General features: G+C 45.3%; 1 non-coding gene and 2 pseudogenes across 1 annotated transcript; all 3 read left to right on the top strand.

The window, feature by feature from the left end:
• Window positions 1-3,880: 3,880 nt before the first annotated feature.
• LOC149221909 (18S ribosomal RNA) lies at window positions 3,881-5,692 on the top strand (annotated as a pseudogene).
• Window positions 5,693-8,656: 2,964 nt separating this feature from the next.
• On the top strand, window positions 8,657-8,810 carry LOC149221908 (5.8S ribosomal RNA). The gene has a single exon (XR_016249773.1). It is a non-coding gene; the product is annotated as a 5.8S ribosomal RNA (ribosomal RNA).
• Window positions 8,811-9,058: 248 nt separating this feature from the next.
• LOC149221907 (25S ribosomal RNA) lies at window positions 9,059-13,511 on the top strand (annotated as a pseudogene).
• Window positions 13,512-27,321: the final 13,810 nt, after the last annotated feature.

Here is a 27,321-nt window from a genome sequence, read left to right as displayed (position 1 = left end):
ATTGAGTTATTTTTTTAGGCTTGGCTGAAGAATGGCCTTGGGTCATTTGTAGGGTGGCCTATTTTTATCTTCTCTCCATCCCCACTTGGTAGCACATAAGCAATAATGTTGGCCATGCTCGTCTCGGGAGGCATATCTGAACAATTCCCCTTCTGCTCTCCAAGTTCTTGGAGTTGTATGGGTTGCTGTGGTGTGGCTCTCGGGCTTGTCTTGGTCCCTCATGCTCATCCAAATGATACAAGTGACAAGTTTGCTCTCCGTGTGAAAGGTGGGTTGGTAATTGAGTTGTGTTTTTTGGTTTTCTTGAAAAATGGCCTTGGGTCGTTTGTAGGGTGGCCGATTTCATCTTCTCTCCATCCCCACTCAGTAGCACATGTGCGGTAATGTTGGCCAGGCTCGTCCCGAGAGGCATATATGAACAATTCCCCTTCTACTCTCTAAGTTCTTAGAGTTGTATGGGTTGTTGTGGTGTGGCTCCCTGGCTCATCTTGGTCCCCTCGTGCCCATCCAAATGATACAAATGACAGGTTTTCTTTCTGTTCGAAAGGTGGGTTGGTAATCGAGTTGTTTTTTCAAGTTTACCTGAACTATGGCCTTGGGTCGTTTTTAGGGTGGTCGATTTTCATCTTCTCTCCATCCCAACTCGGTAACACATGAGCGGTAATGTTGGCCATGCTCGTCCCAGGAGGCATATGTGAATAATTCCCCTTATGCTCTCTAAGTTCTTGGAGTTGTATGGGTTGTTGTGGTGTGGCTCCCTAGCTCATCCAGGTCCCCTCGCACCCATCCAAATGATACAAGTGACAGTTTTTCTTTTGATGTGAAAGGTAGGTTGGTAATTGAGTTATGTTTTTGAGTTTGCCTGAATGATTGCCTTGGGTCGTTTCTAGGGTGGTCGATTTTCATCTTCTCTCCATCCCCACTCAGTAGCACATGACCAGTAATGTTGGCCATGCTCGTCCTGGGAGGAATATGTGAACAATTCCCCTTTTTCTCTCTAATTTCTTGGAGTTGTTGTGGTGTGGCTCCCTAGCTCATCCTGGTCCCTCGTGCCCATCCAAATGATGCAGGTGACGGGTTTTCTTTCCATGTGAAAGGTGGGTTGGTAATTGAGTTATTTTGTTGGGTTTTCCTGAACGATGGACTTGGGTCATTTGTAGGGTGGCTGATTTTCATCTTCTCTCCATCCCCACTTGGTAGCACATGAGCAGTAATGTTGGCCATGCTCATCCCCGTCCCTCTTGCCCACTCGAACGATAAAAATGTTAAACGTTTGCTCGACGCTCCATTGAGCCTTCATTGTTGTGGTCCGAGATGGAAACCCCAAAACTCCATCGCGCCTATGTTGCTATCGTGCCCCTCGATTGTTTCGAATAGAAAATTTTGATTGGGCTAGGTAGCCATGTGTGGCTCCATTGAAATTGGCTCTGTTTATATTGTTCACCTCCTCCCTATTTGGTAGTGAGTTTTTTGCTTTTCGTGTGAAAGGTGGGTTCGTAGTTGAGTTGGTTTTTCAGGTTTGCCTCATGAATGGCCTTTGGTCATTTGTAGGGTGCCCGATTTTCATTTTCTCTCCATACTCGCTCAGTAGCACATGAGAGGTAATGTTGGCCATGCTTGTCTGGAGAGGTATATGTGAACAATTCCCCTTCTGCTCTAAGTTCTCGGAGTTGTATGGGTTGTTGTGATGTGGATCCCTATGACGACTAGCCTCTTCATTGTTCGGTTGTTTATGGTGTCGGTTTCTTGTGCTTGTACTCTTTCTATGTTGGCATTTTCAGTTGAGATGCATACATTTAAGATGAACATGGAAGGGTTTTGGTTGTAAACCACCTACCCTCCCTCTTGCATGCTTTTTCCGTCGGGTGATGTGAGGCGATGTTCTCCTTATTGTAAAGTTAAGGGTTGGCATTCCTTTCAAAGTGCACATTATCTGTGGTTGTGTTGGCTTTGAGGTTTTGATAGATGTGTTGGCCCATATGTTTGATCGAGTGGTCAACTTTTTCCTTGCATCTCACGTGTGTGGCAGGCTTTTGCGGTTGGAAATGTTAAGTCACAACGTTTATGGGCATTTGTTGTTTCAATTGTGTATGCGCTCGTGGTCCAATGGGGAGGAGGCTTGCTACGTCGATGGTGGGGGCTATTTGTAAGAAGGATTTCAAGGTGGAATGCTTTGACCTCCCTCCTCTGCGTGGAGGTGGCCGTAAGTGAAAATTATTCATTGTCCAGTTTGTAAAGCTGTGGGTAATCTCCTAGGTTGCTTGTACATAGGATGCATGGGGTGCAGAGCTACCCAATCCCTCCTCCTATTTGGATATGTTCTTGTATTGTGTAGCGAGCCTCTTGATTTGCACTTATTTCCTTCCATTTCCTTCACATTTTGGTTGCTGCATGCGGTCAAGTGATCGAAGTACACCGTTGCTGCTGTCTAGGTGGACTCCTAGGTGGCCTTGGTGCGGGGTGGAGAGGGTCGAGGGGCAGCATTTTTAAGAGAGGTTGTGGGCTCAGTTGGTCTTTTTTTATTTCCTTTTGTTTCCTTTGCATTGAGGCTGTCGTAGGTGATCATGTGATCGAGGTCCATCGTTGCTGTTGTCCGGGTGGACTCCTAGGTGGCCTCTGTGCAGGGAGGGGAGGGTTGGGGGGCATTTCTAAGGGAGGTTGTGGGCTCAGTTTGTCTTGTATTATTTCCTTCCCTTGCCTTTGTTTCAAGGCTACCATAGGTGATCATCCAATTGAGGTCCACTATTGCTACTATCCGAGTGGACTCCTAGGTGGCATCGGTGAGGGGCGGGGAGGTTTGTATGGCCTCTCTATGATAGGATTTGCAGTCATCGTCTTCTTTTTATTTCCTTCCTTTTCCTTCGCATCGAGGCTACCATAGGTGATCAGGAAATTGAGGTCCATCGTTGCTGCTGTTCGGGTGGATTCCTAGGTGGCCTCGGTGTGGGGCGGGGAGGGTCAGGGGGCAGCATTTCTAAGAGAGGTTGCGGGCTCCGTTGGTCTTGTTTTATTTCCTTCCATTTCCTTTGAATTGAGGCTGTCGCAGGAAATCATGCTATCGAGGTCCATCATTGATGCCGTCTGGGTGGACTCCTAGGTGGCCTCTACGCAGGGAGGGGAGGGTTGGGGGGCATTTCTAAGGTAGGTTGCTGGCTCGGTTTGTCTTGTATTATTTCCTTCCCTTGCCTTTGTGTCGAGGTTGCTGCAGGCGATCATCCGATCAAGGTCCACTATTGTTGCTGTCCAGGTGGACTCCTAGGTGGCATCGGTGTGGGGTGGGGAGGTTTGTATGGCCTCTCTATGATAGGATTTGTGGTTGGTCATCCTCTTTTTATTTCCTTCCTTTTCCTTCGCATCGAGGTTGTCGCAGGCGATCGGGAGATCGAGGTCCATCGTTGCTACTGTCCAAGTGGATTCCTAGGTGGCTTCGGTGTGGGGGCAGGGAGGGTTAGGGCTCATTTATAATATAGAGGTTGCGTGGTTGGTCGTTCTCCATTTATTTCCTTTGCATCGAGGCTACTGCAGGCGATCGGGAGATCGACATCCACCGTTGCTACTATCCGGGTTGACTTCTAGGTGGCCTCGGTGTGGGGCTTGGAGGCTTTTGGAGGCATTTCTAAGGGAGTGGGTGAGTGATAGCTTGTTTTCTTGTTGGTTGGGGCATGGTTACAAACTCTGGAGTGGCCTTGGTGTGTTGCGGCTTGGTAGGTCTACCCATTTATTCGCCATGTGCTTCGCATGTTGCGTGTGCTTCCTTCTTGGGATGCAAGAGGTGCAAGGCATAAAAGTTTTACATGATATTTTGACATCTCTTTGACTTGATGGGTGGTTGGCTCTTGGTAAGGGAGCACTAAGAATGCCCTTCGAAGTGGGAGGGTGCTACCTAGTTGATCCTTCCAATAGTCATATGCTTGTCTCAAAGATTAACCCATGCATGTCTAAGTATGAACTAATTTAGACTGTGAAACTGCGGATGGCTCATTAAATCAATTATAGTTTTTTTTATGGTACCATACTACTCGGATAACTGTAGTAATTCTAGAGCTAATACATGCTCCAAGTCTCGACTCTTTGGAAGGGATGCATTTTTTAGATAAAAGGCTAGTGCGGGCTTGCCCGCTTCTTCGGTGAATCATGATAACTCGATGGATCGCACAGCCCTTGTGATAGCGATGCTTCATTCAAATTTCTGCCCTATCAACTATCGATTGTAGGATAGGGGACTACCATGGTGGTGACGGGTGACGGAGAATTAGGGTTTGATTCCAGAGAGAAAGCCTGAGAAATGGCTACCACATCCAAGGAAGGCAGCAAGCACACAAATTACCCAATCCTGACATGGGGAGGTAGTGATAATAAATAACAATACTGGGCTCATCGAGTCTGGTAATTGGAATGAGTATAATCTAAATCCCTTAATGAGGATCCATTGGAGGGCAAGTCTGGTGCCAACAGCCGCGGTAATTCTAGCTCCAATAGCGTTATTTAAGTTGTTGCAGTTAAAAAGCTTGTAGTTGGATCTTGGGTCATAAAGGTTGGTCCGCCTACTCGGTGTGCACATGCCCTTCCATCCTTTTGTCGGTGGCATGCTCCTGGCCTTAATTGGTTGGGTCGTGGGTCTGGCGCTATTACTTTGAAAAAATTACAGTGCACAAAGCAAGCTTATGCTCTGAATACATTAGCATGGAATAACGTGATAGGAGTCTGGTCCTATTGTGTTCACCTTCGGGACCAGAGTAATGATTAATAGGGAATGTCAGGGGCATTCATATTTCATTTTCAGAGGTGAAATTCTTGGATTTATGAAAGATGGTCCACTGTGAAAGCATTTGCCAAAGATGTTTTGATTAATCAAAGAATGAAAATTGGGGGCTCGAAGATGATCAGATACCGTCCTAGTCTCAACCATAAACGATGTCGACCAGGGATTGACGGATGTTTCTCTAAGGAGTCCACTAGCACCTTCTGAGAAATCAGAGTGTTTGGGTTCCGGGAGGAGTATGGTCGCAAGGCTGAAACTTAAAGGAATTAAAGAAAGGGCACCACCAAGAGTGGAGCCTGCGGCTTAATTTCACTCAACACGGGGAAACTTACCAGGTCCAGACATAGTAAGGATTGACAGATTGAGAGCTCTTTCTTGATTCTATGGGTGGTGGTGCATGGCCGTTCTTAGTTGGTGGAGCAATTTGTTTAGTTAATTCTGATAACTAATGAGACCTCAGCCTGCTAAATAGCTATGCAGAGGTTCCCCTTCGTGGCTAGCTTCTTAGAGGGGCTATGGTCGTTTAGGCCATGGAAGTTTGAGGCAATAATAGGTTTGTGATGCCCTTAGATTTTCTGAGTTGTACGTGTGCTACACTGATGCAACCAACGAGTTTTTCTTCCTGGTTCGAGAGGATCGGGAAATCTTCTCAAATTGCATTGTGATGGGGATAGACCATTACAATTATTGGTCTTCAATGAGGAATTCCTAGTAAGCACGTGTCGTCAACTCATGTTGACTATGTCCCTGCCCTTTGTACACACCACCTGTCACTCCTACCGATTGAGTGATCCGGTGAAGTGTTCAAATTGTGTTGATGAAGGTGGTTCGCTACCGTCAATGTCATGAGAAGTTCATTGAACCTTATCCTTTAGAGGAAGGAGAAGTCGTAACAAGGTTACCGTAGGTGAACTTGCAGTAGGATCATTGATAGCAGGGGTTCTCTTTTTTGGTTCAGGTTGGTTGGGTTTCGATTGCAATGTGGGACTATGTTGTGTGTCTCTAGGGGAGTGGGTTTGGTGTTTGGCGGGAACATTGTTGGTTGCTTGTCTTGAGGTAACGCTTGCTTTTTCGTGTGTGTGCTTGCAAGCCATGCTTGTGCTTGTCCCACCCAACCTTTATTTTTCTTTCCCCCAATGTGTTTCTATAGGGGGTTCAGAAGCTTGTTTCTTGGGGGCCCTTCTGACGATTTGTTCGGCCGGGCATGGTTGCTACAGTTGAGGTGCTTGGGAAATATGATGGATAAATTTAGACTCATTCATAGCGGCGGTGCTCAGTATTTTTTTCGTTGGAAGGCATGGGCCAAGGGTGCGGGCCTCCATAGTTGGTTCTCTTGAAAAGGCGACGGTGGTTGATGTGTTGCTTGGGTGAGCTTTTTTGCTAGTGGTTGGGTCGAGGGAGTTGTTGCGCACGCGCCTGGTAGCTCAAACCCTCTGTGAGGGAAAATTGTCGGGGTGGGGTCAGTATGGGATGGATGAAGAGTGGTTCAATGCATGGGGTTGGCCACCCTAATCCTCCCGACCATTCCTTGACATGCCCTCACAGAAGGGTTGGGTGTCCAGGGAATGAAAAACCCCTCCCTCGGTCTGAGCTCCATCGAGATCACAATTTTCCCCGCCAATGGGCATGAGGGTGGCAATCTTATCTTGTGCCTTTGCCATTGAGGGAATTCCTCATCCTCTCATGAGCCACTCCCCTTCTAAGGGAAAAAGAAGTAGTGGGTTGTGTCTTTGTTCCTCCCTTTGGATTGTGGGTTTTTTGTGGGACTTGGTCATTTCTTTGTTTCGTGGTGTGCGCTTTGCGGACGTCCCTCTCTTTAGTGGCCTTGCACCATCGATGTATTTGTGGCCTGTGGCTTTCTCCAGCATTGAGTGTCGACCTGTGACAACTCCTCTTTGGAGTTTGATTCTTGACCCCTGTTGACTTTCTCACTGGAAAGGTTGTTGGGTGTTTTGTACATGGAGGGGTGCAATAGCGGGGTGGGTTTGTTATTAGTAGTCTATTTGTTGTTTGAAGCCTTGTGTCGAGTTGGGGGGTTGTTTACCTCTCAGTAACATGCTCCAAACACTAGTCTCATCACGGCCCTTGTGTTTTCTAGTGGTCAAGTTTAGGTTGTGATTTGTTTGCTTGGTTGTTTGATTATTGTTTGTTATGTTGTTAAGCTAGAAAGGGTGATGTGCTGTAATGTATGTGGGAGGGTGTGAAGAGGTGGGATGCTTTTTGATTGGGTGCATTGTTTGATTTCTTTTTGGTTAGCAGATATCTACTTGGCGTGCTATTGAGCTTCTCTCTCTTCTTGGGATCTTTATTTCTTTAGTGTTGTTTTCTTCCCTTCTTCCTTTTACCCCAAGCTTTATGGAGAAGAGGTGGGATTGTTGTGGATTGGTGTTCAGGAAGGAAGAAAATCAATGCGACTTCTTGAGGTGGCCACTCTAGTCCTTCTCGATTATCGTCCCCTGTCGTTCCCCCATTTTTGTGAAGGCATAGGGTTTGGGAAGCATGTTCTCTATTTGAGCCCCCCCTTGTGAGCCAGTAGCCACATTTGATATCTCTTGCTTTCATGTTGTTTTTTTCCCTTCTTGCTTTTGTCCCCTAGGTTTATGGAGAAAAGGTGGGATTGTTGTGGATTGGTGTTTAGGAAGGATTAAAAGTAGTGTGAGTTCCAGGGGTGGCCACCCTAGTCCTTCTCGATCGTCGTCCCCTACAGTTCCCCCCTTTTTGCGAAGGCACAGGGTTAGGGAAGCTTGTTCTCTATTTGAGCCTCCCCTTGTGAGCCAGTAGACACGTTTGATATCTCTCTTTCTTTCATGTTGTTTCCTTCCCTTCTTCCTTTTCACCCCTAGATTTATAGAGAAAAGGTGGGATTATTATGGATTGGTGTTCGGGAAGGACGAAAAGGAGTGTGAGTTCCCGGGGTGGCCACCCTACTCCTTCTCGATCACCGTCCCCTACAGTTCCCCCGTTTTTGCAAAGGCACGGGGTTGGGGAAGCTTGTTCTCTGTTTGAAGCCTCTCCTTGTGAGCCGGTAGCCACGGCTGATATCTCTATTTCTTTCATGTTGTTTTTTTCCCTTCTTCCTTTTGGCCCCTGGATTTATTGAGAAAAGGTGGGATTGTTGTGGATTGGTGTTTGGGAAGGACAAAAAGCACTGTGAGTTCCCAGGGTGGCCACCCTAATCCTTCTTGATCGTCATCCCTTACAGTTCCCCCCTTTTTGTGAAGGCACGAGGTTAGGGAAGCTTGTTCTCTGTTTGAAGCCTCCCCTTGTGAGTTGGTAGCCACGGATGATATGCCTTTCTTTCATGTTGTTCTCTTCCCTTCTTCCTTCTGGCCCCTAACTTTACGAAGAAAAGATGGGATTGTTGTGGATTAGTGTTCGGGAAGGATGAAACGCAGTGCGAGCTCCAAGGGTGGCCATCCTAGTCCTTCTCATTTGCCATCCCCTTCAATTCCCACCTTTTTGCAAAGGCACGGGGCTTGGGAGGCTTGTGCTTTGTTTGAGCCTCCCCTTGTGAGCCAGTAGCCATGTTTGATCTCTATTTCTTTCACCTTATTTTCTTCCCTTCTTCCTTTTGGTCCCTAGCTCTATGGAGAAAAGGGGGAATTGTTGTGGGCTAGTGTTCGGGAAGGATTAAAAGCAGCGCGAGCTCCCGGGGTGGCCACCCTAGTCCTTATCGATTTTTGTTCCATTCTTTTCCCCTTTTTTGCGAGGGTGTGGGGCTCATGGAGATTGTTCTCTGTTTGAGCCTCCTCCTGTGACGGGGGTAGGAACACTTGTTTCTCTTTCTTTCTTACGTTTTTCTTCCTTTCCTCCTTTTGGCCCTTAGCCTTACATCTATTGTGGGGGGTGCCCCTATTCAGTGTTGTGGTAGATTTTTTGGTAATACGTGGAAATGACTCTCGCCAATAGATATATTGGCTCTTATTACAATGAAGAACGTAAAGAAATGTGATACTTAGTGTGAATTGCAGAATCCCGTGAATCATCATGTTTTTGAACACAATTTGCACCCGAGGCGTCGATCAAGGGCACGTCTGTCTAGGCATCGCATCACATTCAAACGTGCTCCCTACAATGTGTTAGGGAGCAACGGAGCTGATCATCCGTGCCCAATGCGGTGTGGTTGGCTAAAATACCTCAAGTGATGTTTCATGGCATGCGTCGATGAGTGGTGATCTTTTCCCCTTGGATGGGCAATCAACATTAGCTGATGCGGGCTTTGTGTGGCATTGCTCAAACTTGCTTTGCTCTCTCTTGTCCTCCCAATCGGGTAGGGCATTATTAGCTCCAACTTTGTGACCTTAGCTCAGGTGAGAAAACCTGCTGATTTTAAGCATATAATTAAGTGGAGGAAAAGAAACTTACAAGGATTCCCCTAGTAGTGGCGAGTGAACCGAGAAGAGCCCAGCATGAAAATTAGGCGGCAGTGTTGCCGGAACTGTAGTCTGTAGAAGCGTCCTCAGCGGTGAACCTAGGCCAAGTCCCTTGGAAGGGGGCACCTGAGAGGGTGATAGCCCCGTCGGGCCGAGACCCTGCCGCAACACGAGGCGTTGTCGGCGAGTCAGGTTGTTTGGGAATGCAACCCTAATTGGGTGGTAAATTCCGTCCAAGCCTAAATACGGGCGAGAGATCGATAGCGAACAAGTACCGCGAGGGAAAGATGACAAGCACTTTGAAAAGAGAGTTAAAGAGTGCTTGAAATTATTGGGAGGGAAGTGGATGGAGGCTATCGATGCATATCGGTCAGATGTGGAATGACTGAGGTTGGTCCGCCACTCGACTTGAGGTGCAAACCAACACGGGCTGCTGCATCGTCACAAGTGCGGGTGGATTACTGCCTATCGGTTTGTCGTTATGGTGGTCTAGGAATGAAGCGTGTGCCCTTGTGGCAGGCCGTGTGCACCTGTGTGCTCATGGTCTTGGTTGGTGGGCTTTCCATGCGACTTGTCTTGAAACACAGACCAAAGAGTCTAACATGTGTGCAAGTCGGCGGGTTTGAAAACCTGTGAGGCATAAGGAAGCTGACGGGTGAGATCCCCTCTCTTGGGGGGTGTATCATCAACTGACCTTGATCTTATGCGAAGGGTTCGAGTGCGAGCACACCTATTGGGACCCAAAAGATGATGAACTATGCTTGAGTAGGGCGAAGCCAATGGAAACTTTGGTGGAGGCTCATAGTGATACTAACGTGTAAATCATTCATCTGACTTGGGTATAGGGGTGAAAGACTAATCGAACCATCTAGTAGCTATTTTCCTTCGAAGTTTTCGTCATGACAGCTAGAGCTCACGTGCGAGTTTTATTGGGTAAATAAAATGATTAGAGGCATCGGGGGTGTAACGCCCTTGACCTATTCTCAAACTTTAAATAGGTAAGAGGGTGTGACTGCTCCATTAAGCCACGCCATGGAATAGAGAGCTCCAAGTGGGCCATTTTTGGTAAGAAGTGTTGTGGGGAAAAATGCCTATGCAGGACGATCCTATCCACCTAAGGTGTGACAGTGCCTTAGCAACAAACAGAGACAGCTATTCTAGTATTCTTCCTTTATGAATTAAGAATGAAGAGAGAGATGTGTGGACTAACCGGTGTCTTCCGTTTGTCCCTCGATTCAACTTCTTTTCTCTTGGAGAGTTCCCAGCTACTTGCCTTCTCGCTCGCCCAACTTCAAGAGGTTTCTGCAAGATCACAAGAAGAGAACACTACACAAGACATGGATTCATATTCATAACTAGTTCAGGATTAGAAATAAACTAAACATACTAATGTATTCATACATCAAAAATACATCAGTATATAGGAGAAACCAAGATAGCTTTATTGATGAATAACAAGGTTCAGGAAGAGATACAACCCAGAGGGCTCCAATCCAGCATCTCCTTCCCAGCAAATGGAATTCCTATCTTCACCCCCTTCAAAGCATTAAGCACCCAATGATTCCAATCTCAAACCAACAACAATTCTTTGCAATAACAAAATTCCAGCCTCCAGATCTCATGGAGGAGAGATCCATATATAGATGTTTGGAGAGAGGATGAGTCAGCTTGAGATCTGACTAGTGTCCTCTCCCTTTGTCAGTTCTTGATTCCACTTGGAGGTTCTTTCTTCCACTTGGATATTTGGAACCTCTTACTCATCACCAGTCGAATTCCCTGAGGCAAGTGTCATTTTGGAAGCTTCCTGGGTTTTGACACCTTGAGAAATGAACTTGCCACATGTCCACTCTCGTTCAGCGCAGGTAGCCAGTGTTCCCTTTGACATTCAACACAGGTAGCCAGTGTTGGCTTTGACATTCAGCGCAAATAGCTAGTGTAGCCACTGAAATGATTCTGAATTGGCTTGTTTTTGAGCAGTTTCTGGTGGAGAACTTCTGTGAATTGCTGTGGTTTGTTAGCCTTGTTCCTCTAGGGGTAGGAACAACATGTTTAGGGACTTTGGATCCTTTAGATTATGGACATTTCATGCTCAATGCTATAAGGCACAAAAATGTCTATAACAAGAAGAACTGGTGATGTGGGATGAACCAAAAGTCGGGTTACGGTGCTGAATTACACGCTAACCTAGATCCCACAAAGGGTGCTGGTTGATTAAGATAGCAGGACGATGGCCATAGAAGTCGAAATCCACTAAGGAGTGTGTGACAACCCACCTGTTGAATAACCTAGCCCTGAAATGAATTGTGCTGAAGCGCACAACATATACTCGACTGTCAGAGCAATTTCCTGGCTTCGATGAGTAGGAGGACATGGGGGTCATTAAGAAACCTCGAGCGTGAGCTTGGGTGGATCAGCCCCTGGTGCAGATCTTGGTGGTAGTAGCAAATATTCAAATGAGAACTTTGAAGACTGAAGTGGGGAAAGGTTCCATGTGAACAACAATTGGACATAGGTTAGTCGATCCTAAGAGATGGGGAAGCCTTGTATCAAGGCTGCACTCTGCATAAGCATTGAAATGGAATCGGGTTAATATTCCCGAACAGGGACATGGTGGCGGGTGGCAATGTTAGGAAATTTGGAGACGTTGTCGGCAGCCCCGAGAAGAGTTATCTTTTCTTTTTAACAACTTGCCCACCCTTAAATCGGTTCACCCGAAGATAGGGTCTAGCAGCTGGAAGAGCACTGCATATCTTGTGGTGTCTGGTGCGCCCTCGGTGGCCCTTGAAAATCTGGAGGATGGAGTACTGTTCATGCCCAATCGTACTCATAACCGCATCAGGTCTCCAAGGTGAACAACCTCTGGTCAATAGAACAATGTAGGTAAGGGAAGTCGACAAAACGAATTAGTGACTTCAGGAAAAGGATTGGCTCTGAGGGTTGGGCCTAGGGGTCTGCACCCTCAAATTATGGGTTGTTAGCAGTCTGCTTGAGCTGCTCTCGTGGCTAAGGCAGGTAGTCACATGTTGATTGAGCTACAGGTGTAGAATGCCCCTACCAGGGGCTTTTCCCTAGGCGTCGAACAGTCGACTCAGAACTAGTATGGACAAGGGGAATCTGACTATTTAATTAAAACAAAGCATTGCGATGGTCCCTGTGGATGCAGAGGCAATGTGATTTATGCCTAGTGCTCTGAATTTCAAAGTGAAGAAATTCAACCAACTGCAGGTAAATAGCGGGAGTGACTATGACTGTCTTAAGGTAGCAAAATGCCTCGTCATCTAACTAGTGACACACCTGAATGGATTAATGAGATTCCCATTGTCCCTATCTACTATCTAGCAAAACCACAACCAAGGGAATGGGCTTGGCAAAATCAGTGGGGAAAGAAGATCCTATTGAGCTTGACTCTAGTCCGACTTTGTGAAATGACTTGAGAGGTGTAGAATAAGTGGGAGTCGTTTTCAGCACAAGTGAAATACCACTACTTTTAAATTTATTTTACTTATTCTGTGGGGGGGAGACGGGGCACTGCCCCTATTTTTGGCCTTAAGGCACATTTCGGCAGGTCGATCTGGGCAAAAGACATTGTCAGGTGGGGAGTTTGGCTGGGCCACACATCTGTTAAAAGATAATGTAGGTGTCCTAAGATGAGCTCAACGAGAACATAAATCTCTTGTTGAAAAAAGGGTAAAAGCGCATTTTATTTTGATTTTCATTACGAATACAAACCATGAAAGCGTGGCCTATCGATCCTTTAGATTTTTGGAATTTGAATCTAGAGGTGTCAGAAAAGTTACCACAGGGATAACTGGCTTGTGGCAGCTAAGCGTTCATAGGAACATTGCTTTTTGATCCTTCGATGTCGGCTCTTCCTATCATTATGAAGTAGAATTCACCAAGTGTTGGATTGTTCCCCCACCAATAAGGAACGTGAGCTGGGTTTAGACCATCATGAGATAGGTTAGTTTTACCCTACTGATGAACTGCACCGCAATAGTAATTCAAATTAGTATGAGAGGAACCGTTGATTCACACAATTGGTCATCGTGCTTGGTTGAAAAGCCAGTGGTGTCATGTGTCAGATTATCACTGAACACCTCTAAGTCAAAATCCACGCTAGAAGTGATGCATGTCACTCTTCGACTGTATCTCGACCCACAGTAGGGGCATCACTTTATCGCTCCCAGAGGCCCGTGTCATTTTCAAACTGCAACCATGAAGCTTCTCAGTCGGGGCAGCTTTGAAGTTCAATTCCAAACGGTCGTTGAGAAGAATCCTTTGCAGACAAATTTAATACACGACGGGGTATTGTAAGTGGCAAAGTGGCCTTGCTACCATGATCCACTAAGATTTAGCCCTTGGTCACCTTGATTCAGAGCTTCGCTCTTATCGCAAACAAATCCAGACAACTCTCCCACTCTCATGCCTTTGCCTCTTCCTCCAGATGATAATTTTTTATTGCTTGGGGGAGGAAATTTGGGGTTTCCATGCCGTGATGGAAAAGGTGCAAAGCCTGGGAAAATTGGGGTTTCCATGTCACACCTTGGCACCCAAAATTTTTGGGTTTCCATGTCGCGCCCTAGCACCCAAAATTTGGGGTTTCCATGTTGCGACGAAAAAGGGGCCCAAGCATGGGAAAAATTGGGGTTTCCATGCCACGCCCGACGCCCAAAATTTGGATTTTCCACCCGACGCCTAAAATTTGGGGCTTCCATGTCACACCAAAAATTTGGGGTTTCCACCCGATGCCGAAAATTTGGGGCTTCCATGTCGTGTCAAAAATTTTGGGTTTCCACCCGGTGCCTAAAATTTGGGGGTTCTTCCTGGTGCAAAAAAAATTGGGGTTTCCATGTCACGCCCAAAATTTGGAGTTTCCACCTAGCACCTAAAATTTGGTGCTTCCGCCTAGCACAAACAAAATTTGGGGTCTCCATGGTGCGCCAAAAATTTTGGGTTTCCAATTCGCACCTCGACGCCCAAGCCTAGGGAAACTTTGGGTTTCCATGTCATGCCACGATCAATATCGGTGGTGCCCAAGCCTGGGGAAACTCAGGGTTTCCATGTCGCACCCTGGAAACCAAGCCTAGGAAACTTGGGGTTTCCATGTCGTGCCATGACCGAAACCGGTAGCGCCCAAGCCTGGGGAAACTCGGGCTTTCCATGTCACGCCCAGGTGCCCAGGCCTAGGAAACATGGGGTTTCCATGTCGCGCCACAACCAAAACCGGCGACGCCCAAGCTTGGGGAAACTTAGGGTTTCCATGTACCACCCTTGATGGAACCATGGGTTTCCGCATTTTACGGCACGATGGAAATGTGAGGTTTTCAACAATGCCCCAATGCAGGGAACTTGGGGTTTCCATGATGATGCAAACCAACTCGCAAGTCTTGGGAACTTGGGGTGTTTCGAAACCACTACCCAAGTCTAGGGAACTCGTTGTTTCCTTGTCGCAATGCAGCTGGAACCACCGATGGAAACCACCCAAGTCTGGGAAACATGGGATTTCCATGCCGTGGCCCACCCTGAATTGCTCGAGAGTCTGTGGAACTTTGGATTTCCATGTCGTGGGGCGACGAAATGCCGTCAAAGTCCAGGGAACTCGGGGTGTCCATTTCGCAGCACAATGGAAACTGCTACCCAAGTCAGTAGACACATGGGGCTTCCATTTCACGTCATGACAAAAATTGCTACCCAAGTCTGGGAAACACGGGGTTCCCATGTCGCTCGCGCCGTGGCTAAAACTGGTGCCCAAGTCTGGGGAGCTTCGGGTTTCCATGTCATCGCATGAGAGGGAATGGCCACCCAAGTTTGGGGAGCTTTGGGTTTCCATGTCATCGCGCGATAGGGAACAACCGCCCAAGTCTATCAAACACAGGGCTTTCCATTTCATGGCATGACGGAAACTGGCAATTATGGGAAACTCGGGGTCTTCCATGTCCCACCACAAAAAAAACCACGACCTCAGTGCAGGGAACTTGGGTTTCCATGCCGTGAGACGACAAAGAACTTCCTAAGTCCACGGAACTCGAGGGATTCTGTTTCATGGCATGAGGAAAACCGCCTAATTCCAGGAACCTCTGGGGTCTCCATCTCCTACCTGGGCAAAAACTGTGGCCTCGGTGCAGGGAACTTGGGATTCCATGTCACAACACGACCGCAATCACCCAAGTTTATGGAACTCATGGTTTCCATGTTGCGGAATGGTGAAGAACTTCCCAAGTCTTGCGAACTTGGGGTTTCCATTTCGCGGCGGGGTGGAAACCGCTTGCCTGGTCTATCTCTGGAACTTGGGGTTTCCATGCCTTGTTACGACAGGAGCCGTCCAAGTGCAAGGAAAGCGGGGTTTCCCTGCCCTGCCATGATGACAGCTACCCAAGTGCATGAAATATATGGTTTCCATGTCCCATCGTGTCAGAAACCTATACAATGTACGCGGGGGGCGGGGGGCCTGGGTTGTCAGGTATTCGAGCCGGGAGCACCCAAGAGAGTCGAAAGACTGAACCCGTAGTACAGGCGCCCATGTTCGGTTATATGTGACTCCGGTGAGCATTTGGTTATATGCGAATACTTCGCACGACATTCACTTATGCACGATGGTGATGGGAGCACTAATAGCGGGCATGTCGTGTTGGGCATGGTGCACGCCCCTTGATACCCGCACGATGGGCGAGTCACCAATGAAAGGCGCGCGGGCGACCCTTGTTGGCTGCCTGAATGAAAGAAGTGACCATGTGCAGATGAGTTAGGATGTGGGCAGGTGTGCGACGTGTGGCGACGGGTGTAATCGGCTAAGTGTTGAAGCCGACCCATGGGTGCGACAATGCACACGAAGGGACACATTGGTTCATTGGAATGGGTTGTGTCGAGGTTATGTGGTAGGTCAGCCAGCCATGCATGTTGATGGAGCCGACCCTTGTTATCCCCGAGAGACACGACCCTTGGGTGAAAGGATGCATATAAGTAAGGAGGATGGCGTTCGACGAAGGGACATCGAACTCAGAATTCCACATCTCAGAACAAGTGCGAAGGAAGGAGTTGGGCGAAAATAGAAGGAAGAGAAGGACATGGGTAAGAGGGCTGCACCAGTGGGCGAATTATCATAGGCGGGTCGGACTTGGTAGTGCGGATAGGCAGAGCAAGGTGGATTACCGTCTGGGGGGACGGGCCACACTGCGTCTGGGCCATGTGCCTTCACTATGGACCACACTGACGGGCAGAGTTTGGGCACCACAGAACAGAAAGTCGAGCAAACAGGTTCATAGTTCAAGTGTGGAGTTGTGTCGTGTAGGTCACGAACAGTGTAGCATGACCACACAACATGATGGGTTGAAAGAATAATTGAAGAAGATAAATTTATGGTAAGTTATTTTCGCTACATTGTTAAGAACACTTATTGGAAAATTGACTGAGTGTTCAAGTAGGCACAGACCGTGTACTCAAGTATTGGTAAAAGGAAAAATTACGGTGGTGTCGCACTCACTTATGTGTGGTTAAAATACTACCACTAGGATAGGAGCGTGACATGGGGTCTCCTAGTCCCTCCTCGACAAAAGTCACCAAATTGCCCGGAACTCGAGGATTCCATGTCCTGCCTTGTCAAAAGCCTCCCACGTGCATGAAATTTGGGGTTTCCATGTCTCGTCGTGATGGAAATCACCCTAGGTGCAGTAAACTTGGTGTTACATAGTAATTTGTCACTGTCTTCATCCCAATCCCTCTACTGTGTCATGTGTCAAATAAACATGCTCATATTAAGAAAATGCTCTCTAATGTTTCCAATTGACCCTCATTTCCTAAGTTTTCTGCCTCGTTCTGAGAATACACTTAATATACGTGATAGACCTCTGTCATAAATGGTTCCATCATGACCCTGTCGCAGGAGTACATTTGTTTCCCATGATGGTTGGATTTCACGCCCCGACACGAAGCTATTAACTATCTTTAGTGATGGACAGTTTGCATACATTGCTTCCTAGCAATGTCATCACTGAGGCTTAGTTCACGACCAACGACTATCCAGATTGGGTGAATTTGTTCCAATATTCAGCGTTCTGGATGTCTCTAGACCTGGTTTTTGGGTCAGTTTGGGTTGCCCTTCCCCCTCTGGGATGGTAGTTCCGTCTTTTCTGCTACTTTCCCTGAGGATAAGCTCCCTCTCCCTCATTTCATGGAGACTCCTTCTCCTATAAAATCACTCACCATTGCTATGATCTACTAGTTCGTTTGGTTGTACAATGCTGCTATTTTTTTTTAGTTTCGTAGATAGCTTTGGTGTGAGTGTCACAAGCGTGGGATTGTTAAATAGTTTCCAAGAGGTCGTGGAGTACCCTTAACCTTGTATTAAAGCTTGTGAGTGAGAGAGAGATATTGTTGTGTGGGAGACCCGTCTTTGAGATGGAATGCTTGAAGAAACATGTTGGCTGGATCCTTTGAGAAAGCTTGTGACGTCAAGACTTGGTTGTAAGCTTTGCTCTTGATTTATCATTAACACAATCAAAGATGATTTCCTATGTCTTGTATGTAATTTACTTGATAGCTCATGATTTCTTGACTTTATGAGTAAATATAACAATGTTGTCCTCGGTTATGTGCTCTGTTGTTTTCTTGTGGTGTTTCAAGTTGATTGCTCAATAAGGAGAAGGAAACAGAAGTTGGAGTAGTGCAATGGAACTTCATCAACCACCGGTTAGAGGTAGGCCTCCAATGATGACTATTTAATGGAATTAATTGTTGTTTTGTCCTTTCTGTGACTAGACCCAATCTAGGGCTAGAGGCGTTGCCTTTGTCCGCAGAGGGAACACTTTCCTACTTCATAAGTTGGTGACTCCGTTAGGGAGTCCTTCACATTTTTTTTCTCTTGTTTGCTCTTGTTTTGGTTTTGATTTAGTGTCTCTTGAATTTTGGGGTTGAACTATCAGTCTTTTGGGTTACCTGGGTCAATCTGGGAAGTCCCTTTATTATCTGTAGTATAGGCTGGTCTTTGTTTGGGAGTTTTTTGTTTATTTTTCATTGTTTTTAAGATCATCATTGAAAATAGCTTAACAATCATGTCGACATTGCCCTGTCTCTGATTTAAAGTTTTGTGCGTCGCTGAATACTATTGTACAGTCGCGACGATTCCTAAAATTGGCCCATCACAGAAGAGACATGTACTCTCATGACAACATCGCTTTGCTGCTACGGCTAGTGGCTGATCATCCCTAGTTGCTAGTGTTATGCTCGCGACGATTCCTGTAGAGTTTTTTTTTTCAATTCTACCTCCTGTATTCACCATTCCTGTTGATCCCCTGTTATCTTTCTCTTGCCCATTAGTTTGTTTTTAATTTCTTCTGGTTAAGATACTCTTTCTTTGGTTTCATTGAGTGGATCTCATATTTTTTGGCTTTGTGACCTAGTTTTTTTCAAATTTTTTTAATTACTTGACTTGGTTACTTGTTCGTCCAAGGTTCATCTACAACCTTCTTTTCGATCTGTTTGAGGCTTCTTCACTGTTGTTTCTTGCTAGTTGATTTTTAGTGACAATTATTGAACCAATATTTGATATTTATTCGATTTCTTTTCACTACCAAACATAGATCACAATTGTTTGGATCAGTTGGTTTCACACTTTCTTGTTTGTATCTTTAAATTCAAAACGATTAAAATCAAAAGACTACATTCATTTAATATATGAAAGTGAAAGTATATTTGCATTTTGAGTTTTCATGTTTGAGAAATTAGAAAGAAAATTTAAAATCTATCATCAGTAGTATCCATGCATTGTAGCGTTGATGTGTTTATGCATTGTGTCTCTTAGCTGATCTTGGTTTTTCTTGGTTTGGGAATGATCTCTCTACCCTCCCGTAGGTAGGTTTTCATTGAAGTAAAAAATTCTTTACTCATTCCAGCTGCATCCTAGGTTTTTTTGATATACATACGGTAAGGCTTGGAAACTAAAACATAATTCGAGATCAACTCTAAAATGAACTGAATGAACTTAACAATGAATTGGAACATAACGCACATTATTTATAGGTCTAGGCTAGAGACGTGCTCCAGTGTCGTTAAACCTAGTCACTATTTTTTCCACTTAAGGTTGGGTGATTCCTGCTTCTGTGACTCAATAGCGGTCTAGTACGGAATTGTGTTCCCAGTACCGTCGAGTATATGTTGGGAGACCCCACTAGGTTATCATCCTATATCCTTAGGAAGCCGTGTCTACTGCCTTGCAAACTATAACACACCAAACACAGCTTTCTGGAAGATTGATTGCCACACAGAAAGTCCTTGTTTTTCATATGATCGCCAAGGTGTATTTGCAGTTTTATGGGTTGTTTGGTTAACCTTTTGCCTAATTTCTCCAGAGTAGTCACTTTCATTCCTTTTCAGACTCCTTAAAAGAAAATTTCCATCTGAGCACTTTTCCTATCAGGCTCATTAAATATTCGAAGGCAACTAGAGTCATCCTTTTGTCCTTTTCTCGACTCTCTAAAAATGAAAAGGTCAAGTTCTGTTCCTGTGTCTTAAAATTTATTTGGCTACATTCACATTTACCCTGTTAGATCTTCTTGCATTTTAGTTTGTGTAGGGTTGTATTCCTTACTTGATTAGTTTTCCCTAGGGTTTTTGAGTTAAATCATCCTGGTGGAATCACTGATCCCATCTCCCGTTCCAAGCGACCAAGGATCTCCATCTTCTGTCACTCCTTAGGTACTGGTTGTTAGTGATACTCGTCCTATCATTCTGAGTATCCAACCGATTAACTCTCATGCTCTAGAAGACGAGCCTTATGATATTCATTGGAACCCCATCTAGGAGACTTCTGAAGAAGACTTTCCCCTTACTCCTCCTAGTGTTTTGGTCCCAATGTCTTCTTCTGACATGGATGAAACAAACCCCGTCACGAGTGAAGAGACCTTTATGGAAAATGGTGAAATCCCTATACCTATGAAAACTTCACCCTTCCATGTCACTCCTCTTGGTATCACATTGCCTCTACGCTATAATGCTCTGGCTGATATCATAGGTTCTAGGTCTCCCCTTACAAGTTCCATGTGGTCTCTTATTGTCACTCCGACTTCGGGACCTTTTACTCCCCAGATTCACAATGTAACTGTCACACCTGTCCTGAATATTCCAACCATTTGTGTGGCTTCCTCAACCCCCATTATTAGTGCCTTCACTGCATCTTCAGTTGTGACCACTGTTGCGGGACCTTCAACTAGTCCTCCAAACACTGGCCCGTCGGCATCCACATCTAGGGTTGTTGATCCTAGCCTTAGTGCCCCACCTTCTTCTGGTTCCATTCTAGTAGGGGGGGCATATGATCAATATTTCCAAGCTCTTTAGAATCCGAATCCACAAAATCCATTTCATTATTATGATTCTCGATGAGCCCATATTTACCACCCTGGACCCATAGCATCTCAGCCTGCGGTTGAGGTTTTGGTTTCGTTATCTGTCGCTTCAGGTACCACTTCTTATAATGGTAGCCAAGCACAGTCTTCAAATTTTCAAGGTCCACCCCATCAATGTCAAATGTCTTATGGACAACGATACTATAGGCAACCTTATCCAGGGCAACCTGTCGACCCAGAAGGACAACCCATTCAGGGACAACCTTCGACCTTTAGTGGTTCTTCTTTCACATACTTCGGGCAACCTTCTAGCAACCCAGGACAACCTTACATCCAACAAGGCCAACCTAGTACCCAGCAAGGTCACCCTTCTAGACAAGTTGGTCAACCTAAAATTCAACAAGGCCAACCAATTGTTTAGCCTACTCAACCATTTGGTCAGTCTGGACAACCTTCGGTTGCGCAAGGTCAACCCAATACCCAACAAGTTAAAACTTCTAGACAAATGGGCCAACCTCAACCTCAACTGGGCCAACCTTCTAGCTAGATGGCTTAGCCTTATTTTTCCCAAGGACATCTGTCTGGGCCTGCTCAACCAGGCACTCAAACGGTAGTTGCTTCTCAAGCTCCACCTAGTTTTTAGCTCCAGTCTAGGCTCTAGACCCAATCCGGTCTCCAAAATCAGGTTGGATCCCAAACCCAACCTACTTATCAGACACAGCCTGGTCCCCAAGCTCAGTTTGGAGCCCAACCACCTTATGGTTTTCAGCAGTCCTAAGGGAAAACTCAATTTGCCCCATACCAAAATTATCAATAGCCATAGGTTAACCCTTATCAGAATTTCTAGCAAGCATATGTTGCTCCTGCAGGCCAAGTTGGTAATCAGTGGAATGCTACGGGTCAAATCCAGAGTCAACCATCTAGTTATAGTTATAATCCCTATGGACAAAATCCCTATAGACAAAACCCTTATGGGCCAAATCCGCCTAGACAAAATCAATGGGGGCAACCAGGAACTGGATGGAACTCTGGTGCTACTTCTTACCTATGGCCTCAGATGTCCTTTAACCCTCAATTACCCTTTTTAGCAATGTTGGAATTACTGGATGTGTCCAAACTGACCAATGATTCCTTTCTTCATAATCCATATTGGTCACCGGTTCCAACTAAAAATTCCCGGTGACTGTCCCAAATTTGATGGTAAAGCTGGAGAGGATCCCCAAGCTCATGTCATGACTTATCACCTATGGTGTTCATCAAATCCATGGCTCGATGATTCAATCTAGCTCTGTCTTTTTCAATGGACTCTCACTGGCTCTACTGCAAAATGGTATATTAAGCTAGCTCGCGCATCTTTTTAGGACTTTAATTCGCTGGCTATGGCATTTTTAACTCATTTTCAGTTGCTGATTTGATATGAAACAGGCACACATCTCCTGACATCCTTAAAGTAAAACACGGCCATGCATATCTCTGATCATATCCATAAATGGAGGAGGCATTGCCATTTGATTGAGTTCTAGATCCCCAGTCAGCTTCTGACTGACTGGTTCACAGCCTAATTTGTCGGACTGATAGCCCAGGACAGTGCTATGGGGGCATGTGTAACTGAAGAGCAAGCTATCGCGTGTGCTCAGTATCTTGATTTGGTTTACTCCCAGTCTGGTACGCTATATGATTATTTTCCTGATGCTCCATGACACAAAAATTCTAAAGCCCCATCAACACCATTTGTTGATGGTGTCATCGGTTTTGTCAATACATCCTCTAAAAAATCTTCTGCGAACCCTAGGAAGAAAAAGTCAAATGCTCTGAATGAAAATTCTTCTCAGGCAATATCCAATTCTGGTAACACTTCCGAGGTTAATGCCATTCATTCCACCACGACGGATAAAGCTTCGAAAGGAAAGAAGAAGGGAAAAGGAAAGAATAAAGTCGATCAACTGAAGCAAGATTCCCTTAAACCTCCACTAGAGGAAGGTGCCAAGCGCAAGCCTAAGTATCCTTGCCTTATTTGCAATAAAGATCACTATACTAAAGACTGCCTGAGGCAGTCTGAAGTTAGTCTTTTGTTAAAAGGTGTCCCTAGGACTCCTGCCATGCTCAAAGAGCCTTTTCCCTCACAACAGACTCAAATGGTGGCTGATCCATCTCAATCCTCCTCTCCTTTTGGTTCTCAGGTATTTATGGCTGGGACAATTCCCATCCATATCAGTACTTGGTCAAAAGAGTATCCTTCGCCTGCTGTGAAGGAAACTGAGGTCCCCTCTAGTGCTCCTTCGTCCAGCTTTGTTTTGCTCCATATCGAGTGACCTAGCACTAAGTCAGTCATCCGACCTCCTCCTAAAGGGGTACTCCAAAAGTCTACTTACAACCCTAATTCTCATGCTGTGCAGTACTGTAGCATCATTGAGGACTCAGCCCAGGCTTCGTCAGCTATGTCCACATTAGAGGTCCTCCAGAGCTACCCCTCTCAGAGGAAGTCATTTCTATCAGCCATCGGTGGCATTGACCTGGCTGACTCGGATTTGATCACTTTTGACCTAGACAATCATGTACCGAGACTACCTCACCAAATTGCCTTCCTTATTCAATTCATCATCAATTCTAAAACTATTCACTGCATGGTCATTAATGAAGGTGCTTTTACTTGCATTATGTCTATTGCTTGTTGGAAGGCTATCGGTTCTTCGACTCTGAGTCCGTCTCTCACTACCTTGGAAGCCTTCGATGGGAGAGAGTCTCATCCTTATGGTATACTCCCATGTCTACCTATTACCCTAGAAGGGAAGACGGTTGAAGTGGAGGTTGAAGTTGTTGATGCCAATTTAACTTACAACCTCCTTTTAGGATGAAGCTGGACATATGCCATGCGAGCTGTGGCTTCATCTCTATTTTGTGTCCTTCATTTTCCTCATCAAGGGAATATTTTCACGATAGACCAGTTGTCCTTCTTCACCTCTTCCTCCTTCGATGAAAACGTGCCTTTCGTGGAGCATACCTTCATTCCATATGAGAGTGTGGGTGCTGGACTCTTTAAAGATCCTACCCTTATGGGTGTTTTTTCACTCCCACCTCCCAACGTCTCTCTTGTTAATATGATTTCTGTTCATTATGATCCTTGGTTTCTTCCTCCTGTTGTTTAGATAGAATCTTGGGGCAATGTGATGTCGTTGAGTCCTGCGGAGCTCAACTACGTCGAAATTGTTTCTGTATCAACTTCACCTCCTGAACAGCTCTCGACTTGTACGTTCAATCCCCTTTACTAGGATATAGCACTTCTTCAGACCATTTACAGGAAATTTTTCCTTCTGATGAAGCAATTATTGAGACTATGTATTTTGAGGAACCTCCTTTGTCCGATCGTCACCATCATTCCTCGTTTCTCCCTATCCATGGGGGAATGCTTACTTGTCTTCAGCAGTTTTCTCCCTGTCTCCCCTCTCAACCCCCTCAGACACCCATCCAAATTCATCAAGTTTTTTTCTGAAGGAAACATGAGGAACATTATGCAAACTTAGCCGATTGATATCTCTATTAAACCAGGGGTTGTTGAGCACATTCATATCGGAGTAACTTGTACTCCGAAGGAGATTCATATTTATACTAATCTTTTTTGTGAATTTCGTGATGTTTTCGCTTGGTCTTATGAAGAGATGCCTGGCATCGATCCTAGCATCGTGGTGCATGAAATACCTACATATCAGGGTTCCAAACCTATTCGATAATGTCTATAGTCCTGCACCCCCAAAAAGCTGCAGCTATTAAAGCGGAAGTCAAAAATATTTTTAAGGCTGGTTTTATTTACCCTATCCTGCTCACAGATTGGGTTTCTAATGTCCCTGTGACTAAGAAACAGGGCACTATTAGGGTATGTGTTGATTATCGTGACATCAATCGTGCCTATCCCAAAGACAACTAGCCTACACCTTTCATTGACCTGGGAGTGAGATCTATTCATTCATGGACGGCTTTTTTGGTTATAACCAGATTAATATCTCGCCTGCGGATCAACATAATACCGCATTTATCTACCCGTGGGGTAATTTAGCTTATAAAAAGCTCCCTTTCGATCTAAAAAATGCTAGTTCTACCTTCCAATGTGTTTCATGATATTCGACACATTGTACAGCCTTACCTGGATGACCTTCTGGGTCATTCAACGAAACACCAAGACCATCCAAACCACCTTCACGAAATTTTTCTTCATTGTCGACACTATCGTATCAGTCTTAATCCACATAAGTGTGTCTTCTGCATGGAATCTGGTAGACTTTTTGGGTTTTTTGTCTCCCAAGAGGGTAACCACCTGGATCCCCTTAAAGTTGAAGCCATCCTAAATCTCCCTCCCCCTGCTTCTTTTTAGCAATTGCAGAGTCTACAGGGAAAAGCAAATTTTCTACACCGTTTCATTCCGAATTATGCTGAAGTGGCCAAAGGCTATACGCGGTTATTAAAGTGGGATACCCCTTTTCTTTGGGATACCACTGCACAAGAGTCATTCGAGCAGCTGACGGCCCTCCTTGCTTTTGCTCTATCGTTCGTCCACCTGATTATCACAGTGACTACACTCTTTATTTAGCCACCATCGATAGCACCATTGGCATGGTTCTGGTCCAAGACGATGATGATGGTTTTGAGCATATTGTTTATTATCTCAGTTGCAATCTACTTGATACGAAAACTCCATATGCCTATGTCAAGAAGTTGGCATTGGCAGCCGTTTACGCCATCCAACGTTTCTGCCACTATATATTATTGCACACCACAACAGTGATTTCTGACTCAAACCCAATGATGTACATCTTGTCACGTCGGCTACTGGGGGGCAAGTACTCAAAATGGATTTTCATCCTTCAATAGTTTGACTTGGAGTTTACTACAGTCAAGTCTAAGAAGAACCTCATTTTCGCTGAGCTACTTTGATCCCTACCATCTGCTACCGCGCCCTCTCGGTTAGAGGACCATATCCCGGATGAATCTCTGTTCTTGATTAGTACCCTCGATCCTTGGTACGGGGACATTATTATCTATCTTTAGACATCCTCCTTTCATCCAGATTTGTCCAAGGATGCTCGGCGATGTATTTGCCATCATTCTCAACCTTATCGCATTATTGGGGACACCTTGTACCATCTCGGTGCCGACTCTACTCTCCGTTGTTGTTTGACGTTCAAGGAAGCTAAACGAGTTCTGAATGACTGCCACTCTGCTATCTATGGTGGTCATATGTCTGGATATGTTACTTCTCAGAAGATCCTCCGTGTTGGTTATTTTTGGCCATCTATTTTTAAGGATTTCATTCTTGCCATCTACTCTTGTCATGAGTGCCAAATCTACCAACAGAAGATGCGTGCCTCCTACTCCTTTACACCCTATCATTACCGTCAACCCTTTTGCCAAATGGGGCATTGATTATATGACCTGTAACCCTCGCTTCGCCAGGGGGCATGGGTATATCATTGTTGCCGTCAATTATTTCACGAAATGGGCCAAGGAGATGCCTATGCTATCTAATGACGGTAAGACAGTGGCACAATATTTATTCAATCATGTCATTTCAGATTCGGAGTCCCTCAGGCTATCGTCACTGATCATGGAAAACATTTCCGTACTCATATGATGACTGAGTTAACAACCCAGCTGGGCTTGCAGCATGATAGCTCAACACCACACTATCCTCGGGCCAATGGCCAAGGGGAAGTTGTCAACAAAGTTTTGGTCACGATGCTTCAATGCACCATTGGCATGCACAAGTCTAACTGGCATTTGATGTTGTTTTCCACCTTATGGGCCTACCGAAATTTAGTTAAGGATGCCACTAGGTTCACCCCGTTCCAATTGGTTTATGGTCTGGATGCTACCCTTCCGATTGAGTGTGAGATCCCTTCTCTTAAATTAGCCATAGAATTTCTCCCAAGCACTACTCCGGTAGAAGAATGTCTTCTTTACCTAGAGCGGTTAGACAAGACCTGTCGACTAGCCTCTCTAGCCATTGAAGCATAGAAGAAGAGAGTGAAAACTCACTTCAACCAAGCTGTCAATCCTCATTCTTTCATTGAAGGAGACTTAGTCCTGCTCTACGATCAAGCAAATGATAAGCTAGGTGCAGGAAAATTCGAGCCTATGTGGCATGGGCTTTACATTGTGAAAAGTCTTTTGTAAAAAGGGGCCTATGAGCTGATCGATTACAAAGGGAAGCCTCTAGATAAGCCTCGAAATGGGATTTATCTGAAAAAATATTATGCATGAATTTCGTGCATCTGATTTGTACATTCGTGTGTTTGTCAGCAAGTGTGTTTTTAGTGTGTGTTTGCATGTTTGGCTTGGTGTGTAGGCATGATTGCCACTTATTGTGTCTTTTTATTTGTGCAGATGTCTAGTACATCTTACGTTGGTTTCACTGATGGTGCCTACCGTAGTACCCGGAACCTTTCTTCTGCGGCATGGGTGATCTACGATCCTCATGGTGAGTTAGTAGACCTTCAAGGTTTTTGTCTAGGTTGCACCACAAATAATGTCGCTGAATATAGCGTTCTCATTGAATTACTGACCGAGGCTGTCAACCTTGATATTCGTGCATTGGTTGTGAATCTGGATTCTCAACTTGTTGTCCACTAGCTTAACGGGTGTTATTCCGTCGAAGATCATTGGATTTTAAAGTTGTATTTACGTGTTAAATTATTAGAAAGGAATTTTGATTTTATTACATATCAACACATTCCAAGAAGATTAAACACATTAACTAATGCATTAGCAAATCATGTGTTAGACATACATTTACGCAACATGTAATCAAAACATTGTATAGAAGCATCCAAGACACAATAATGAACTATAGATAACATAT

Source organism: Pinus tabuliformis, chromosome Q (genome assembly GCF_031772625.1).
Source record: "Pinus tabuliformis cultivar Carrire ecotype Pingquan chromosome Q, CPIR1, whole genome shotgun sequence".
Taxonomy (NCBI): Eukaryota; Viridiplantae; Streptophyta; class Pinopsida; order Pinales; family Pinaceae; genus Pinus; species Pinus tabuliformis.
Note: the sequence above shows the minus strand (reverse complement) of the source record. Positions and strands in the feature narration are given on the sequence as shown.